Raw genomic sequence first — 21,397 nt, 5'->3', positions numbered from 1 at the left:
ACTAAGTCACAAACTAAAACACAGGATATTAATATGAGATTATCTGGACGAAGATCCCCGAAATTCATATGATTACAGGATCAGCTCACACGCTATTGAGTAGTCACACGGCACTATGAAGTCACACGCACACCATCTAAAGTAATTGTTGGGCAGGGCTTCCTTCCAAAGGTACTTGGAGGCAGCCTATTGCACTCTGCCGACTGTTTAACTTATGCTGTCTCCTTAACTTTATTGTTTCGTAGACAATTACTTTCTGAAAAATTGTGGTGGCAAACTAGTCGTCCATTTGAAGTCAACACACTGTCATAAACCAGTTCACCTTTTCTTATCGTTATTAGCAAGAGGTATGGATTGGACTAACGGTACATCAATTCCAGCAATCCAAATAAAACTGTATGTCCAAGAACTACACTGCACGTATGTATCTCTAGGTTGTTGACCTTTTTACTGCCCTCTGTCTACTTCTAAAATTCTTTAAACATGAATTTGCCATGGATCACGGGCCTAAGTTCTGTGATGAACAATTTGTTTTTGTCTGGCACAGATGTTTGCGCCTAGCCTTCACCGTCATGGATTACCAGTACGTAAGTTCATCAAGACTGCACACACACTTTATTCAAATATCGGTTTATTTAACTGTCCCCTCTTTCTAAATTCAAAGTCCGCTGTCTTAGCCTTGAAAGTTCTACAGCGCGTTCTCCCTATGCTCAGTGTTCTTGCATCCAACAAAGGTTACTAATGAGGCTAGCAGCCCTTAGTAGTTTGTCCTTTATCCCTTGACTTTTGCAGAAGCGACAGTGTTCATCATCACCAACTATCAGGTTCAGTAGCGCTAATAGCCACTGCCAAAGTCGCCGCCTCCTGTGTCTTGGTGGAGCGACATTGCAATCTCTGTCCGCCAAGATGTCTCGTAGCGATAACAGGGGTCTCCTTTGTAGCGGAAAGAGTTCAGCTGCTCTGACCGACAATTACCTTGCCACAGGTGGCCGCGCCGCGTGCTGTAGCTTAGGGGCCGTGCGCCAGCGGGCGCCGCCTCAGCCGCTGTCGTCTTTCAGCCGCTGCCACTGCCGCTTGGGGGAGGGGGGAGGGTAGCGCCAGACGCCATTCATAAGTCCCAGGCTGCCGCTCTCGTCCACAGGATCAGCTGTTTGACAGGGACGGGTCGTCCCGCGTCCTTGCCGTCCGGAGCCGACCAGTTTCCCTTTGCTGCTCGCCGTCACCTTGCAACATTTAAATAAAACAGTTGTTAGTCCCTTAAACTTTGGTGGTCCCCAATTACTCTTAGGAGTCCTCAGTCACTCTTGTTTGAACCAAGCACGATTTCCACTTAACCTACAGTACATCGAAACTTAACTATCTTTGAATTTCGCCAGAGCTTTACAATTAATGGCGAATAATTATTAACAAAAGTAGAACAACCCTACATCGCTATATATTATACGTTCGCTTTCAAACACAGGCCACTAAAATGTCCATTCTCATCTGTGAAGCACTTTACACTTAACACTACAAGGTCTTTTGGTTTCTGAATAACAATTGAATAAAGACTTTACACTATTGGAGACGTCCTACAATAACTAACCTATTTCTTATTTTAAAAGGTATTCTACTGCTCATAAATGAACAAATTGTGGAATCAGTTAGGACAGGTATCTTGGGTTGTGAGAATCGGTATGCAGTTCACTACACCACCACCAATATCTATATCTCCATGTCCTACTATTCTGCATGCTTGCTATCTCAGATTCTCTGGGTCTAAGTTACATATTTATCATTATCCAAAACATTTACAAATCACAATATGGTCTTACTATCACCCTTTCCTCTAATCTACTTCCAAATCAGGTTAAATGTCTCATTACTGTTCCTATACTACACACAACAATCAAAACTGGTGACGTATCTGCTCATCCATGAGGGCATGACCAAGATAACAGACCATCAAATGACAAGTAGACAATTTCACAGTACAAGAGAAAAAAATATATAAAATCAAAACTAATTGGAACGATACCACCTGGAGTTATTACCACTTGGATCACCCTCTTACATTATGCAAATCGGACATTTTGCTCTTTGTTCGCTCTAGTTTAGTTCGTTAAGGAAACCACTGTGGCGTTGCTCACTTAAAAGCTCATAGAAACACGATACTTCCACTTTAGTCATTACATAAATTCTTGCTATTTGCGACTCACCTCAATCTATGGTCATCAGCATCTCGTCCTCTTTAGTGCCTTTTATTCCCTGTGAACAAAAACTCAAGCACAGATACCGCACATCACATACATCTAGTTTAAAACTAAGGGTCCACTTTACATCTTCTTATTCTACACGTATCACCTTTCATTAAATAAATGTCATTCATGACTATAACCAGTACTTCTTTCTGTTACCTCCATGAGCTTCCTCTTTAGTCAGTCCTGCCATCGTTTCTCTGTATGGTTTACCTCCAGGATCCTTAACTTGCCTCCGTCTGATTTTCCTCACTATGGTCTGTCATGCACTCTATATTTTTAGAGTTCAGCTCTGCTTCGGGGTCTCTCAAAGTCATCACTGGCTAAGTCAGTAACACTTCATAGCGCTGCGTCTCTGCACGCCACTATACCACAAATACAACAACTCGCAAAATTCAGTGCCTTTAGCAACCGACAACTGGTCCCGTCGTTCCTTCGGCGTGAGCCATTACTACACATAAGCGCATCTACGGCACGTTTCCCCATCAGTGTACATTCCGGAAGGTCTACCTTTCCTAGCGTAATTTCTTCTTGTTTCCCTTGTAAATGATTATCGCTCCTCCAGAGCAAATCACGACCATAACGTACGAATATCTTCCTTCGACACTCGTTATTAAAATTCATACCTAACAGATGACCAGGCAAAGACAGTAAAGAGTACCAAATCCCTTTACACATTATGTTGTAGAGTACTATTTTTATACAAAGCTAATTAAGTCCCCTGTTTACAAAAGTTGACACTTCTACCCTTAATTCTTACTCCATCCATTTCTTGATATCAGTTATGTGATGCAAACCCCTAGGCCTACGAGACCGGATCGTTTCTATTTCAATCGTTTTCTAATGAGCGAAAGGGTCCAGAATACACATTGAAAAATTTTCTGCTAATGTACTGGTGTCTTTTGGACAATCTATGAGTTTTAACGTGAACTTTGTATCCTGTTTGAAGAGTTAACTATCTTATACGTCCTTTTTGTCACCTTTTCCTACTTTGCACTTCCCTTTTACTATTCTCTATTACCAACCTTACCACTTTACTGTCTCGTTGTCGCCTTTTAGCTGGCCAATCTACCAGTTCTCTTACTCTGTTGGGCGGCGGCTGATTTCTCAGGACTAGCGTGGGGCTGAGCTTCGTGGTCCCATGTGGAATTTCGTTCAATATCCCCTGAAAGTCGGCCAGATATTGATCCCACTGCCGATGTTTATTGTGGAAGTATATTCTGCATAGTTTTACCAGCTCCTTTATGGCCCTTTCCGCGGGATTTCCGGCGGGAAAATAGCGGGAAATGTACACCTGCTTTATCCCCCTTAGCCTTAGGGTGTTTAGCCAAGAGCTTGACCGAAATTGTGGACCGTTGTCTGAGATTAATTTCTTTAGGCTTCCTATCTCTCTGAGGATATTCCTCTTAAGTGCAGATGCCACCGTTCTCCCGGTCGCAGCGCGCAATGGGGTAAATGTTACAAACTTCGAGACTAACTCCACCACAATAAGGACATACCGATATCCCTGAGTGGTCTGTGAGAGGGGCTCAAACAGGTCCGCCGTTCCTAATTCCTTTAGTCTACTCAGTATTATATGGTGTAAGGGTACTCGATAACACTGGGTTGAATTTTTTGCCCCCTGGCAAACATTACACGTTCGAAGCACTCTTTTGACCCTACGTCCCATGCTGTTAAGATACACCATTTGCTTCAATGGCATACAGCACTTACGCGCCCCGAAATGGCCATAACTGAGGTATGTGTACCATATTAATTTATTAATTATTTCTTCTGGCACACAGACCAAACACCCATCACTGTTCCAGAATGAGATTTTCACTCTGCAGTGGAGTGTGCGCTGATATGAAACTTCCTGGCAGATTAAAACTCATCACTGTTGATGTTACGTGTGAAAAACAACACGCCTTTCCTCAACGAGTAGAACCGATGCCATTTTCCGGCGCTCCCATCCTGCAGTTTGGTTTTAACGGAGCTCCACACCTCGTCTTTGTCTTGCTTTCTTGCTATACTGCTGAGGGCAGCACTTAAGTAATTTTCAAAAGTAACCGGGCTCATATACATTAGATTGAACCTATTCTCTTTGAACTCCTCATCCGTCTCCTGCGTCAGTCCAATCGGGCCCCGTGATAGGGCATCTGTTACCATATTTTGTGGACCAGGAATTTGGAAGGAAAATTCTTGAAGATACAAAGCCCAGCGCAATAGTCGGTTGTGCGTAAGCTTCCCTGACATTAGGAACTGCAACGCCTTGTGGTACGAATACACCTTTGTAGCGCGACCATACAGGTAGTACCGAAACTTGGTTAACCCCCACACAATGGCCAAGGCCTATAGTTCGGTCACCGTGTAGTTTCTCTCGGCGTGGTTTAAAACACGACTTGCGAAAGCCCCCATTGCGGAACAATGTTGCCGTCTTGGTTACTCTCTTGAAAAATGGTAATTGCTATGCCATCCCGCGAACTATCGGGAGACATACAAAATTCCTTCCCCAAGTCTGGGTGTATCAGGATGGGCACGTTCAACAATCCCCTTTTCAATGCATCAAACTCCTCTTGTGCTTTACTGTCCCAACTCCAAGTCGTTACTTTACCCGTCAGTTTGCATAGTCACGGGGTGGTAACACTTTCTATCCTAATGAACCGTTTGTGGAAGTTTATTAAGCCGAGGAACGCACGTTATTGGCGCTTTTTTCTGGGCGTCGCATACTCTTTAATCGCCCGCAACTTATCTGGGTCAGGTCGGATACCCTCTGCTAAGACTATATGTCCCAGGAAGTGAATTTCCTTTCTCCCAAATTCAGAATTGCCCAGGTTGACACTCACATTTCTATTTCTCAGCGCCTGTAATAATGACGTGAGCGCTCTGTGGTGCTCTTCCCATGATTCTTCTGCGATTAACACGTCATCAATATAACATGTAATTCTTTTCCGGAGGGTTTCCGGTAAAACCGTGTCCAAAGCGCAGATGAAATCGGGAGAAGAGACACTCAAACAGAACGGAAGCCATCGGAACTGATAAGATCTGCTGAAACAGTGAAATGCCGTGTATTTTCTGCATTCCTTTGCCAATTGTACCTGCCAGAAGCTTGTTCGCAAATCAATCAACGTGAGCACATGTACGCCATGCAATTTCTGGAGCAGGGTGTCAAGCGTCTCTGGCCGATCAGTTTCTGTCTCAATAACAGTATTGATCTACCTTGAGTCCAGAACTAAACGAATTGACCCGTTCTTCTTCACAACTGGATGTTTCGGGACTGTTATATGAGCTTACAGCCGGTTCTATTATACCTTGTTCCAGCATAGTCTTAAGTTCCTGTTTTACAGCTGCACGGTGCGCAACAGGTATGGAATAAGTTTTCGCAGCAAACGGTGTATGTGGCTTCACCTTAAGTTTGTACTAAAAAATTTTCTATGGGCCCCTGAGAATCCCACGTAGTTGTTCCCTTATCTCTGTCGATTCTAAATGCCGAGTTTTCTTGCGTATTACCTCCTCTACTGTTTTCTATGTATCCCGATCTTCTTCCGCTGTATCTAACATTCATAGGCACACTTCGGCGTCATCATCCTCGCCGATCACGCGTATACCAAGGGAGACACATACCACTCCTTCTGCTCGTCCCTCATCGAAAACAACACTCATTTTTGTTTTGTGATCCCGCAAATGGAAACACATACCATGAAAATCTAGAATAGCCTTATACTGTGTTAGAAAGTCCAGGCCAAGCACTGCCTCAACTGCTAGTGACGGCACTATCAGGAACACGGCTGTTAAGTTCGTACGACTGGCTATAGTTCTCCTGTACCGGAATTTACTGGAAAAAAATATGTAACGGGACAACAAGTTTCGTTTCAATACTCATGAAGTAATGAGTGCTATCGATAGGCGATGTCAAATTGATTCCACATTTTTAGATTTACAGAAGGCTTTCGACACTGTTCCTCGCAAGCGTCGTCTAACCAAACTGATTGCCTATGGACTTTCGCCTCACTTGTGCGATTAGATTCGGGATTTCCTGTCAGAAAGGTCACAGTTCGAAGTAATAGACGGAAAGTCATCGAGTAAAACAGAAGTAACATCCGGCGTTCCCCAAGGAAGTGTTATAGGCCCTTTATTGTTCCTGATCTATATTAACGACATAGGAGACAATCTTAGTAGTCCTATTAGATTTTTTGCAGATGATGCTGTTATTTACGGTTATGTAAAGTCAAAAGAAGACCAAAACGAATTACAAAATGATTTAGATCAGATATCTGTATGGTGCGAAAAGTGGCAATTGACAATGAATAATGAAAAGTGTGAGGTTAGTCACAAGAGTACTAAAAGAAGTCCGCTAAATTTCGATTACGCGATAAGTCACACAAATCTGAATGCTCTAAATTAAACATAATATTTAGGGATTACAATTACAAATAACCTAAATTGGAACGATCACTTAGATAATCTTGTGGGTAGAGCAAACCAAAGACTGTCAATCATTGGCAGAAAACTTGGAAGGTGTAACAGGTCTACCAGAGAGACTGCTTACAACGTCTTGTCCGCCCTATTCTGGAGTACTGCTGTGTGGTGTGGGATCCGCATCAGGTGGGACTGACGAATAACATCGAAAAAGTACAAAGAAGGGCAACTCGTTTTGTACTATCGAGATATAGGGGAGAGAGTGCCAAAGACTTGATCCGTGAATTGGAGTGGCAATCATTAAAAAAAAAAAAAAAAGGTGTTTGTTGTTGTGACTGGAAAGCCTCATGAAATTTCAATCAGCAGTTTCCTCCTTCGATTTCGAAAACATTCTGTTGGCATCCACCTAAATAAGGAGAAGTGATCATCATGATAAAATAAGAGAAATCAAGGAATGCATAAAAAAATTTAAGTGCTCGTTTTTCCCGCGCGCCGTTCGAAAGTGGAACGGTAGAGACACAGCATGAAGGCGGTTCATTGAACACTGTGCCAGGCACTTCATTGTGAATACCAGAGTAAGCACGTAGATGTAGATGTAAGTGTAGCGATAGTCTCGCCTAGGAGTGGAGTGGACAGCGACTATATGCTGGGATGTCTAGAACGAACTTACTTCCACGTTCGTTGACACATCTCCATCAACAGCTATCCACAACTAAACATGTTACCGACAGGCAGCTTCAATAGCTGCATGACAGCCAAGGAGTAAGTAATTACATTTTTATAGCTCCTTAACACTACAACTAATAAAGCATTACGTTAGCTGTACAATAGAATTGCGTATTATCCTGTTTTGATGAAAATCTTCTTGCTATTCAACTTCACGAAAAGATGGAGCTGGTTTTAATCGGATCAGCACATAATGCTTCTCCCCGAATAAATGTTGCATCTAATACAAAATTCGCCGAAATATGCTAATGGCATTTTGAGACGCACTTAAAAATGTTTGAAAGCGGTATTTTTTTCAATTAGCAATATTTGCACAAAGAAAAACAGACTTGCAAATATAAGCTTAATCACAAATGGTGTGACTTCTGACATCACCTTGGAGAAACACGCAGAAAGTAGGGACTTCCTTATACAGTTCTGTACGAAAGACTAATTTCTCTTGTGATTGTATCTTCACTCTTAAATAAAATAAATTTAGCTGCCTGACAATTTGTCGATATCTTTCGTATGAAGTCTAAAATATACTTATCAGTTCAGTTTTATTGCAGCTTAACTAATTTATACATTCAGAATGTAATAGTTGTCATTACATCTACATCATACTCCGCAAGCCACCTAATGGTGTGTATCGGTGGGTACTTTCGGTACCACTATCTGATCCCTGCAACACTGTTCCTCTCGCAAATAGTGCGTGACTCTAATTTCTCGAACTTTCTCCTTGTGGTCAATACGCGAGATGTATGAGAGGGGAAGTAATATGTTATCTGACTCCTCCTGAAAAGTGCTGTATCGAAATTTGAATAGTAAATCTCTCCGCGATGCACAACGCCTCTCTTGTAACGTTTGCCAGTGGAGTTTGTTTCGCATCTCCGTAACGCTCTCTCTTCAGCTAAACGATCCCGTGATAGAACGCTCAGTTCTTCGTTGGATCTTCTCTATCTCCTCTATCAGTCCTACCTAGTAGAGATCCCAGACAGATGAACAATACTCAAGAATTAGACGAAAAAGCGCCTTATAAGCCACTTCTTTCGAGGCTGACATACATTTCCTTAAGATTCTTCCCATGACTCTGGTGTCTGCTTTTTCCACTATCTGTTTTTATGGTCAATTCACTTAAGAACGCTCTGGATAGTTACGCCTCGATATTTTACGGCATTCGATGTCTCCAGGTGTCTTCATCAATAGTGTAGCTGTACAGTAGTGAATTTCTTTTCCTGTGTATGCGCAATATGTTACATTTATTTACGTTCTGGGTCAACTGCCAGAGTCTGCACCATTCATCAATTCTCTGCAGCTCGTTCTGCTAATTATTACTATCTTCTGGCGTTGCTACTTTCATACAGACAACTGCACCATCTGCGATTAGCTTTAGAGAGCATCCGACGCTTTCTAATAGATGATCTATATATACTGTACACAGAAACGGTCCTATCACACTTCCCTGTGGTACTCCGGATATTACCTTTACATCCGTCGATTTGGTTCCGTTAGGAGCGATGTGTTGCGTTCTGTCTGCAAGAAAGTCTTGAATCCAATCGCAGGTCTGCTCCGATATTCCGTAAGCTCGTATTTTTTTCATTAAACGGCAATGTGGGACGGTGTCAAACGCCTTACTGAAATCAAGGAACACGGCATCAACCTGAGTGCCGTTGTCCACTGCGCTGTGAATCTCATGGAGGAACAGAGACAGTTGAGTTTCGCAGGATCTCTGTTTGAGGAGTCCATGTTGACTTTTATAGAGGAGGTGTTCATATTCCAGAAACGTCAGAGTTCTTGAGCATAAAACATGTTGACCTCAACGATATAGGTCTACAATTGTGTGGATCTGTCTTACGGCCTTTCTTAAAAACGGGAAATACCTGAGCTTCTTTCCAGTCGTTAGGTACCTTTCGTTGCTCAAGCTATGTACGACAAATTACTGCTAGAGGGGAGCAAGTTCTTTCCCATCATCTTTATAGAATCTTATGGGCATCTCATCTGGTCCTGAAGCCTTTCCACCACTATGTTCCGCGATCGGCTATCTCAATATGTGCCATTTCGATGTTCGTACGATGATTGAAAGGAGGGATAGTATTACGATCTTCCGCAGTGAAACAACTTTGGAAGACCGAATTCAGTATTTCGGTCTTCTCTCTGTTATTTTGGCCTTCTCTCTTATTTTCCGTTTCGGTGCCGGTGTGGTCGCTGAGAGAATTAATAGATGATTTTGACTTACTTACTGATTTTACATGGCAACGGCCTTGCCACAGTGGACACACTGGTTCCCGTCAGATCACCGAAGTTGGGCGCTGTCGGCCGTGGCCGGCACCTGGATGGGTGACAATCCGAGCCGCCATGCGCTGTTGCCATTTTTCGGGGTGCACTCAGCCTCGTGATGCCAATTGAGGAGCTACTCCACCGAATAGTAGCGGTTCCGGTCAAAGAAAACCATCATAATGAACGGGAGAGCGGTGTGCTGATCACACACCCCTCCTATCCGCATCCTAATCTGTAGATGACACGGCGGTCGAATGGTCCCTATGGGCCACCTGTGGCCTGAAGACGGAGTGCATCTTCTACTGGTTTTACATACGACCAAAACCTCTTAGGGGTTTTACTCAAATCGCTTGACAACGTCTTACTTTGAAATCATTGAACGCTTCTCTCATTGCTATCCTTACGCTCATTTTCGCTTCGTTCAGCTTTTGTTTGTCACCTAGGTTTTTACTTCTTTTGAAATGGTTCAAATGGCTGTGAGCACTATGGGACTTAATATCTGAGGTCATTAGTTCCCTAGACATAGAACTACTTAAACCTAAGTAACCTAAGGACATCACACATATCCATGCCCGAGGTAGGATTCGAACCTGCGACCGTAGCAGCAGCGCGGTTCCGGACTTAAGTGCCTAGAACCACTCGGCCACAGCAGCCAGCTTACTTCTCTTCAATCTGATATGAAATGCTCTTTGTTTACATAGCGCTTTTCTAACGCGATTATTAAATCATGATGGATCCCTTAACACCTTACTCGGAACTTGCTCGTCTAGGGCATATTGAACGATGCCTTTGAATATATTTCATTTGTTCTCCACATCTTCGTCCTCATCGCCGAATATTTTATGTTGACTGCTGAGATATTCTGAAATTTTTATCCTGTCAGCCTTGCTGAGCAAATATATCTTCCTACATTTCTTAACATTCCTTGTAGGACCCGTCACAGCCTTATGATCACTGATACCTTCTTCTTCGTTAACTGATTCGATAAGTTCAGGTCTGTTTGTTGCCAGAAGGTCTAAGACGTTACCCTCACAAGTTTGTTCTTTAACTATCTGCTCAAGGCAATTTTCGGACAAGACATCCAGAACAATATCACACTATTCCCTGTCTCTGACACCAGTTTTTATGACATAACACTCCCAGTCTATACCTGGCAAGTTGGAGTCATCCCCCTATTACAACAGCAAGATCAGTAAAATTACTAATGATATTCTGCAAGTTCTGTCTGAAGCGCTCTACAACCAGAGATCCTGATCCAGGTGGTCTCTAAAAGCATCGGATCACCATTTTTGACCGTTATTTGATACTCAGTTTCTCCCAGATTATTTCATATTCGGAATCCGTCATAACCACGCTAGATTTTATCTAATTTTTACTGCAGTAAACACGCCGCAACCGTTGGCGACTAACCTATCCTTACGATAAACTGTAGTGGACTGACAAGACAGCCAGTCCACAGTGACGGGTAACCGAAAGGCACGCGTTTACACACGCCGGCTGGCGTTAGGTCTGAAACAGGATACGTAATGAATGCTATAAGGAAAAGTACGTAGTTGCTGGAATACTTAACTTTAATCCATCATTTGTATACAGCATTCTTGATGATACAAGTGAGACTCTCTCTTGAAATGGTTAATGGCGCCTTGCTAGGTCGTAGCCATGGACTTAGCTGAAGGCTATTCTAACTATCTCTCGGCAAATGAGAGCAAGGCTTCGTCAGTGTAGTCGCTAGCAAAGTCGTCCGTACAACTGGGACGAGTCCTAGTACGTCTCTCTAGACCTGCCGTGAGGTGGCGCTCGGTCTGCAATTACTGACAGTGGCGACACGCGGATCCGACATGTACTAATGGACCGCGGCCGATTTAAAGCTACCACCTAGCAAGTGTGGTGTCTGGCGGTGACACCACATTCCTCCCCCGCAAATCGGCAAACGGTCGTGTTATAAGACTTCCGCCCGCCGTGGGGAGGGCCCCATGTTGACGTATGCGATGAGGTGGGGAGCCTAACAACAGGCGAGGCTGTGCCACCCGCACCCGGCCATTCGGTCCGAGGGGAGCTAGGAAACGCCTGGAAACCTAGTCTAGGGTGCACGTCAACATGCGGTGTATGCGCCCGTAAAGAGACAGGAGGGGCCGAAGGGTCGACCTTCATTGCGTCGGGGTATCCGTCGCGCGATGACGCCATGTGGTCCGGAGCGGGCAAGAGTTCCATGGCGGGGGACAGCTGGTCACGGGAAGCGATCGTCGGCGCGTGACCCAGGGAGGCGCTTGGCGGCTGCAGCGAAGCGTCCACTGCGGGCGGCGCCGGCGGGAGAACAGGCGGCGGCGGCGGCGGCGGCGGCGCGTCGCCACGGGGCAAAATGGAAGGCATCGTCGGTAACACCTGGGGATGAGGCGAGCCAGTAGATGGATCCCCAGGGCGCTGACCGGACGGCACCGTCGCTGAAAGCAGACGGGGAGCGGCAGAACCCAGGCGACGACCGAGGCGCAGCTGATTGAGATGCCGACGCACCTCACCAGAGGCCCCCAAAACCAGATACATAGCGCGGCCGAGGCAGCGAAGAATGCGCCCTGCGAGCCAACGCCGTGAACCGCGATAGTTGCGATACAATACAACGTCGCCTGGCGCAAAAGCAGGAGTCTGCCGCTGCACAGGAACCTGAAGCGGTGGATGCAGCAAAGACATCAAGGTTCGATGAGGACGACCATGGAGCAACTCAGCCGGCGAGCGACCATCTCGGGGCTGAGAGCGATACGAGGACAAAAAGAGCAACAACGCGTCCTCCCGAGAATGCGACTCTTTCAACTTCAACATCTGTCACTTGAAAGTCCGGACCAATCGTTCAGCGGCACCGTTTGACTGAGGCGAAAACGGCGCGGATGTCAGATGTTGAATACCATTGGCCTTGCCGAATGACTGAAATTCTGCGGACATGAATTGTGGGCCATTGTCGGAAACAATAGTCTGTGGAAGACCTTCAATGCAAAAGATAGCGGATAACGCTTGGATGGTGGCAGATGACGTCGTGGAAGACATCCGGACAACAAAAGGAAAATTACTGAATGAATCGACCAGAACCAACCATCGAGCATTCCAGAAGGGACCAGCAAAATCGATGTGCAAGCGTTGCCAAGGGGAAGTGGCTTTCGGCCATGCAAAGAATTTCCGCGGTGGCGCGGATTGTTGTTCGGCACACGCCATGCAAGAAGAGCACATATTCGTAATCGCAGCATCGATTCCGAACCAAGTACAGTGCTGACGAGCAAGTTGTTTCGTTCGCACTATACCCCAATGTCCTTGGTGGAGAAGCCGTAAGACAGAGGACTGTAACGAACGTGGGACCACGACCCTAGACTGATCATTATCAGAACGCAACAGCAAAACACCACGTCGTTCAAAAAGTCTCTCCTTGTGAGCAAAAAATCGGCGAACCAACGGATCCTCGATCCATGACTTTGACAAGGGCCATTACGTAGCAACGAACCGCAAAATGGTAGCAAGGACAGGGTCAGCAGCTATGGCTGCAGCTACACGATGAAAATCAATCGGAAACGATTCGACCACGTCATCAGTTTCCGCATCAATGAACATGCAAGCAAGTTCGGAGGAATCGAATGCTTTATCCTCAGCAACAGGCAAATGGGACAACGCATCGGCGTTCCCGTGCTTAGCAGTGGACCAATACAAGATATCGTAGCGGTACTGCGAGAGGAAAATAGACCAGCGAATGAATTTCTGCGCTGTATGTGGAGGTACAGGCTTGTTCGGATGAAAAAGCGATGTCAAAGGTTTGTGGTCTGTGATGATGGTAAAGTGACGACCATACAAGAAATCATGAAAATTTGTAACACCAAACACGAGAGCCAAAGCTTCTTTCTCTATCTGGGAATAATTTCTTTGCGCAGACGACAGCAATTTGGACGCAAAGGCAATAGGGCGATCATGCGAACCATCTGTGTGCGCAAGCACGGCACCGATCCGTAAGTCCGATGCATCTACCATCAACAAAAGGGGTTTCTGGGGATCGAATGGCGTAAGGCAAGTATTAGAAAGCAACGCCGATTTCAACTGGCGAAAGGCACGTTCGCATTTCGTCGACCAGACGAACGGAACATCTTTACGGCGTAAGCGATGAAGCGGAGCTGAAATGGAAGAGGCATGGGCGATATAACGTTTATAATAATTAATTTTTCCCAACACACTCTGTAGCTGCTTCAAATTCTGCGGCGAAGGCAAGTCCTGTATGGCACGGAGATGCTCTGGACTCGGATGTATGCCTTGGGCATTGATTACATGTCCCAGATATGGTAAGTCACGAGCAAAAAACACACATTTGTCCTTCCTCAAGCGAAGACCATTCCGTCGCAAGACCTGAAATAATGTTCGTAGATTGATTAAATGGTCTTCTGCTGTCTTTCTGGAGATCACAATATCGTCCAGATAGTTTGCTGCAGTAGGGACCGACGCACAAACAGTTTGCAGATATTGCTGAAACAATGCAGGGGCGGATGCACACCCGAAGGGCAGTCTTTTGAATCGGTACAAACCAAGATGCGTGTTAACCACCAAGACACGCTGGGATTCTTCGTCCACCGGTATTTGCAAGTACGCATCTGCTAGGTCCAACTTTGAAAAATATTTTCCCGGGCACAGTTTGGCAATAAGATCTTCCGGGCGGGGTAAAGGAAAAGTTGCAGTCACTAGTTGCGGATTCACAGTTGCCTTGAAGTCCACACAAAGTCTCAGTTTGCCGGAAGGTTTTGGCACAGTTACTAAGGGTGATGCCCAGAGAGAAGCCTGCACATGTTCAATTACACCTTGTGATTCTAAATCATTTAATGTTCTTGCGACCTCAGCATGCAATGCATGGGGAACATCGCATGCTCTGAAAAATTTTGGTTGCGCGTTGCGTTGACTTTTAGTTCCAAATGTACTTCATAGTTCTTAGCGCAATCAAGACCCAGTGCAAAAATGTCTGCAAATTCTTCACATATACGAGAAACACTGGCTGAAGGCACAGTCTAGTTCACTGTTAGGACCTGATTTACGATAGACAAGTTAAACAACTGAAATAAATCTAAACCAAACAAGTTCACTGCAGAAGAAGAACGAAGTACGTAAAAAGACACAAGTTTTGTTTGTCCCTTGTATGTTGCAAAAAGGCTGCACTGTCCGAACACAGGGATATGCTGTATAGAATAACTAGTGAGCTGAACATTTGCGGCACGCAACGAAGGTGCGCCCAGTTGTTTGTACGTGGCGTGATTGAGTAGTGAAACTGCAGCTCCGGTATCGAGCTGGAACGGGATCATGTTGCCATTAATTTCCAAGTCTACAAAAAGTTTATTGTCCTGCTGACAAGAGCGACTGTTTTGTGCAACGTGAACAGACACTGGTACAGAATCACGTGCGACGTGACGGGATTTCCGTCGACGTCGACGCACACGTTTTGTGGGACGAACACAGTCACTGTTAGAGAGAGTAACACTGGGCGGAGTGGCATTAACTACATGAATGTCCATGGGCGAAGGTTCACGAGCCTGAGTCTCCGTGGTTCGATTCCGGCGCGAAGCAAAGGGCCTGGAATGGTTGTGAGTGTCCGATCTAAGCTTTTTCTGGCAAACACTTTGAACATGTCCTTTTTTATCACAGAAAAAGCAAATAGCTTGGCGTGATGGGCAGTTCTCACGCGAATGTCTAGTTGCACACCGCGGGCATGATTTCAGCACTACATTTGCTTGCTTGCGCGGCACACGTGGCTCTGTGGACGTGCGCGAGGGCTGTTTACAGTTCTGTGCAGCTCGCCCGGCGGGCCGGTTAATGTGACACAGCTGGCGAAGTTTCAAATGATTCCTGAGCAAAGTCAAGTGTGTCTTGCCTATCCAATATGTCTATCACTTGTTGACGGGAGGGATTGACTAGTTTCAAAATCTGTTCCCGTATACGAACATCAGAAACGTTCTGTGCAATTGCATCATGCACCATAGTATCTGAATAAGGGAGTCCACATTCACACTCAAAAGCACAATCCCCTGTAAGGCCTTGCAATGTTTTAACCCACTCCCAATTAGTCTGACCGGCCGTACGTTTTGTACGAAAGAATGTATACCTTTTTGCAACGACATTGAATGTTTCTTTGAAATATGCATCCAATGCCGACAAAATTTCTTCGTAGGACAGAGTTGCTACGTCGCGTCGGGGAAACAATTTCACTATCACACGGTAGGTGGACACACCTACACACGAAAGCAAAAACTGCTGCCACTCATTACCTTGAATTCTGTAGGCGGCGAGATGGAATCCAAATTGGCGTGACCACTCCGTCCATGTTTCCTGGGCTGAATCAAAAGGCCGAAACTGGGGTGCAACTGCGTGTTGTGGCTGCGGTAGCGGCGGCGGCCGCATCGTTTTGCAGTGCACGTTGACCCTGGACGAGCTGTCCAAGGGCATCCAATAAGGCCTGCGTCTGCTGATTCTGTAAGCGATAAAATTCGGACAGTACATCTGGAGATTGTGGCGAAGCCATTACACAAGTAAATTAGTGCAGCAATTGGTACAAACGCGATTTAGCTCGTCGCCAAACTGTAGTGGACTGACAAGACAGCCAGTCCACAGTGACGGGTAACCGAAAGGCACGCGTTTACACACACCGGCTGGCGTTAGGTCTGAAATAGGATACGTAATGAATGCTATAAGGAAAAGTACGTAGTTGCTGGAATACTTAACTTTAATCCATCATTTGTATACAGCATTCTTGATGATACAAGTGAGACTCTCTCTTGAAATGGTTATTGGCGCCTTGCTAGGTCGTAGCCATGGACTTAGCTGAAGGCTATTCTAACTATCTCTCGGCAAATGAGAGCAAGGCTTCGTCAGTGTAGTCGCTAGCAAAGTCGTCCGTACAACTGGGACGAGTCCTAGTACGTCTCTCTAGACCTGCCGTGTGGTGACGCTCGGTCTGCAATTACTGACAGTGGCGACACGCGGGTCCGACATGTACTAATGGACCGCGGCCGATTTAAAGCTACCACCTAGCAAGTGTGGTGTCTGGCGGTGACACCACATAAACATTCCTGTCTGAACTTAGGATTTAGTTGTCATTGACGTCTGGATTCAACCAGCTTTCTGTTCCCAATACTATCTGTGCGTTATAACCTTCAGTAAGCGATACCAATTCTAGGGCCTTTCCTCGGACGCTCCAGCAGTATACTAAAATCATATTAATCTTTTTTATCTCCGATTTGGGAGGACCAAGCTTCTCTGAGGCCAATGTGGCTGATTTAACAGGCAAGTCGTCTTTGCTCCCAAGGTAGGTATTCTCTAACCTAAAAAAGGCCCATGTGCACGGCACACGCACTCCGCTGTCCTAGTAGCCGCTCCCTGCGTGTATTGCACGCCTGATCTGTTAAGGGGAACCCTACAATTCTACACCCAACAGCAGAGGTCGAGAAATTCGCATCCTATACTGTCGCAGAGCCGCCTGACTCTCTGGTTTAGACCTTCCACTCTGCTCCAAACCTGAGGACCGTGAGCTATTTGACAAACAGCAGTATGTTTATCAAAATGACAGCTGCCTTGTCTGATCCCTAATGAGAATCTTTCTCTTCCTTTATTTTCCTATTAAAAAGAGGTATTTCATCATCTCACTTTTACATGTAAACTACATGAATACTCTGCAAATCACATTTAAGTGCCCGTCACAGGGTTCATAGAACCACCTTCGCAATTCTCTATTATTCCAATCTCGCGGAAAGAACGAACACCTATATCTTTCCGTATGAGCTCTGATTTCCCCTATTTTATCGTGTTGATCGTTCCTCCCTACGTACGTCATTGTCAACAAAATATTTTTGCATTCGGAGGAGAAAGTTGGTGACTGGAATTTCGTGAGAAGATTCCGTCTCAGCGAAATACGCCATTCTTTTAATGATTTCCAGCCCAAATCCTGTATCATTTCAGTTGATACGCACTCCCATATCTCGCGATAATTCAAAACGTGCTGCCTTTCTTTGAACTTTTTCAATGTACTCCGTCAGTCGTATCCGGTAAGGATCTCACACCGCTCAGCAACATTCTAAAAGAGGACGGCCAAGCGTAGTGTAGGCAGTCTCCTTCGTAGGTGTGTTACATTTTCTAAGTGTCCTGCCAATAAAACGCAGTCTTTGGTTAGCCTTCCCCCAACATCTTCTATGTGTTCCTTCAAATTTAAGTTGTTCGTATTTCTAATACTTAGGTATTTAATTGAATTTACGGCTTTTGAATTAGACTGATTTATCGTGTAACCGAAGTTTAACGAGTTACTTTTAGCACTCATGTGGATGACCTCACACTTTTCCTTATTTAGGGTCAACTGCCACTTTTCCCACCATTCAGATAGTTTTTTAATCGTTTTGCAATTTGTTTTGATCTTCTGATTACTTTATTAGTCGATAAACGACAGCGTCATCTGCAAACAACCGAAGATGGCTGCTCAGATTGTCTCCCAAATCATTTATATCGGTAAGGAATAGCAAAGGGCCTATAACACTACCTTGGGGAACGCCAGAAATGACTTCTGCTTTACTTGATGACTTTCCGTGAATTACTACGAACTGTGACCTCTCTGACAGGAATTCGCAAATCCAGCCACATAACTGAGACGATATTCCATAAGCACACAATTTCACTACGAGCCGCTTGTGTCGTACAGTGTCAAAAGCCTTCCGGAAATCCAGGAATACGGAACCGATCTGAAATCCCTTGTCAGCAACACTCAGTACTTCATGTGAATAAAGAGCTAGTTGTGTTTCAGAGGAACGATGTTTTCTAAACCCATGTTGACTGTCTGTCAATAGACCGTTTCCTTCGAAGTAATTCATAATTTTCGAACACAATGTATGTTCTAAAATCCTGCTGCATATCGACGTTACTAGACCATAATCGACAGCTTCGTCTGCAGAAAACCTAGTATGGCTGGTCAGATTGTCTCGTAAGTTGTTTATATAGATAAGGAACAGAAGAGGGCCTATAACACTACCTTGGAGAACGACAGAAATCACTTTTGTTTTACAAGATGACTTTTCGTCAGCTACTACGAACCTTGTCCTCTCTGTCAGGAAATCACGAATCCAGTCACATAATGAGGCGATATCCCACAAGCACGGAATATCACTACAAGCCACTTCTGTGGTACAGTGTCAAAAGCCTTTTGGATATCTAGAAACACGCAATCAATTTGAACTCCCTTGTCAATAGCACTCAACACTTCGTGTGTGTAGAGAGCTAGTTGTGTTTCATAGGAACGATGTTTTCTAAATCCGTGTTGACTGTGAGTCAATAGACCGTTATTTTCGAGATAATTTATATTTTCGAACACAATATATGTTCCAGAATCCTGCTGAATATGGACGTTAATGATATGGGCCTGTAATTTAGTGGATTACTCCTACTACCTTTCTTGAATATTGGTGTGACCTGTGCAACTTTCCAGTCTTTGGGTACGGATATTTCGTTGAGCGAACGGTTGTATATGATTGTTAAGCATGGAGCTAATGCATCAGCATACTCCGAAAGGAACCTAACTGGTATACAGTCTGGACCAGAAGACTTGCTTTTATTAAGTGATTTGAGTTGCTTCACTACTCCGAGGGTATTTACTTCTGCGTTACTCATGTTGGCAGCTGTTCTCGATTCGAATTCTGGAATATTTACTTCGTCTTCTTTTGTGAAGGCATTTCTGAAGGCTGTGTTTAGTAACTCTGCTTTGACAGCACTATCTTCGATAGTACCTCCACTGCTACTGCGCAGAGAAGGCATTGATTGTTTCTTGCCGCTAACATACTTCATATACGACCAGAATCTCTTTGGATTTTCTGCCAGGTTTCGAGACAAAGTTTCGTTGTGAAAACTGTTATAGGCGTCTCGCATTGAAGTCCGCGCTATATTTCGAGCTTCTGTAAAAGATCGCCAATCTTGGGGATTTTGCGTCTGTTTAAATTTGGCATGTTTGTTTCGTTGTTTCTGCAACAGTTTTCTAACCTGTTTTGTGTACCAAAGAGGATCAGCTCCGTCGTTTGTTAATTTATTTGGTATAAATCTTTCAACTGCAATTTAAGCCACATCTGGTCTACACTTATATTATTAATTTGGAATGAGTGGAGATTATCGGAAGGCGTCAAGTGAGTTTTTGAATAGGTGTATTTTTCGCTTATTTTTCGAGGATTTGGGGATTACAATATTCAGTCTCGCCACGATAACTCTGTGTTTACTAATCCCTGAATCGGTTTTGAGGCTCGTTATTAACTCAGGATTATTTGTTGTTAAGAGGTCAAGTGTGTTTTCACAACCGTTTACTATTCGCGTGGGCTCATGAACTAACTGCTCGAAATAATTTTCAGAGACAACTTTAGGACAATTTCGGATGATGTTTTTTGCGTACCTCCGGAATTAAACATGTATTTCCGCCAACATATCGAGGGTAAATTAAAGTCACCATCAACTATTATCGTATGAGTCTGGTTTGAAACCAAACTCAAGTTTTCTTTGAATCTTTCAGCAACTGTATCATCTGAATTGGAAGGTCGGTAAAAGGATCCAATTATTATTTTATTCCGATTGCCAACAATGACCTCTGCCCATACTAACTCACAAGAAGTATCTACTTCGATTTCATGACAAGTTAAACTACTTCTGACAGCAACAAACACGCCACCGACAACCGTGTTTAGCCTATTCTTTCGGAACACCGGTAGGTTCTTCGCAAAAATTTCCGCTGAGCTTCTTTCCAGCTTTAGCCAGCTTTCGGTACCTATAACGGTTTGAGCATCAGTGCTTTCTATTAGCGCTTGGAGCTCTGGTACTTTCCCAACACAGCTACGACAATTTACAACTGTTATACCAATGGTTCCTGTATCTACGTTCTTCCTGTGTTCAACCTGCACCCTTTGTGACTGAAGCCCTTCTTGAGTTTTCCCGAGACCCTCTAACCTTAAAAACCGCCCAGTCCACGCCTCACAGTTCCTGATACCCGTGTAGCCGCCTCCTGCTTATAGTGGACACCTGACCTACTCAGCGGAACCCGAAAACCAACCACCCTTTGGCGAAAGTCGATGAATCTGCAGCCTACACAGTCGCAGAACCGTCTTAGCCTCTGATTCAAGCCCTCCACTCAACTCCGCAATTGGTCCTGTCGACTATGCTGCAAATGGTCAGCTCTGCTTTCTTCTTGCAAGCAAGACTGGCAGCCTTTACCACTTCTGTTAGCCGCTCGAAACCAGAGAGAATCTCTTCTTATCCAAACTGACCCACATCATTTGTACCGACGTGAGCAACCACCTGCTGTTGGCTGCGCCCTGTGCTCTTCATGGCATCCAGGAAGAGCCTTTCCACATCTAAAATGACTCCACCCGGTATACACACGGAGTGCATATTGGTTTTCTTACCCTCCTTGTCAGCCAAGTCCCTAAGGGGTCCCATAACGCGCTTAACGTTGGAGCTCCCAACTACCAATAATCCCACCCTCTGTGATTGCCCGGATCTTGGAGGCTGAGTGGCTTCCTCTGAAACAGGGCAGGTGACAGCATCTGGCTCAGCGACAGTGTCTGCCACAGACAGCACCTGGAACTTGTTTCTCAGGCAAACCGGGGAGGCCTTACGTGCGGCCGCCTGGGAAGTCCTTCGCCGCCTGCTTCGCCCCGGGGCGACCTCTCACTCGACCACATGTGAGGGGTCAGCCTCATTGCGAGCAGTAACTGGGCTGGCCACCGGACAGGACCGATCGGAGGACTCTGACGTGATGGATG

Source organism: Schistocerca cancellata, chromosome 4 (genome assembly GCF_023864275.1).
Source record: "Schistocerca cancellata isolate TAMUIC-IGC-003103 chromosome 4, iqSchCanc2.1, whole genome shotgun sequence".
Lineage (NCBI taxonomy): Eukaryota > Metazoa > Arthropoda > Insecta > Orthoptera > Acrididae > Schistocerca > Schistocerca cancellata.
Note: the sequence above shows the minus strand (reverse complement) of the source record.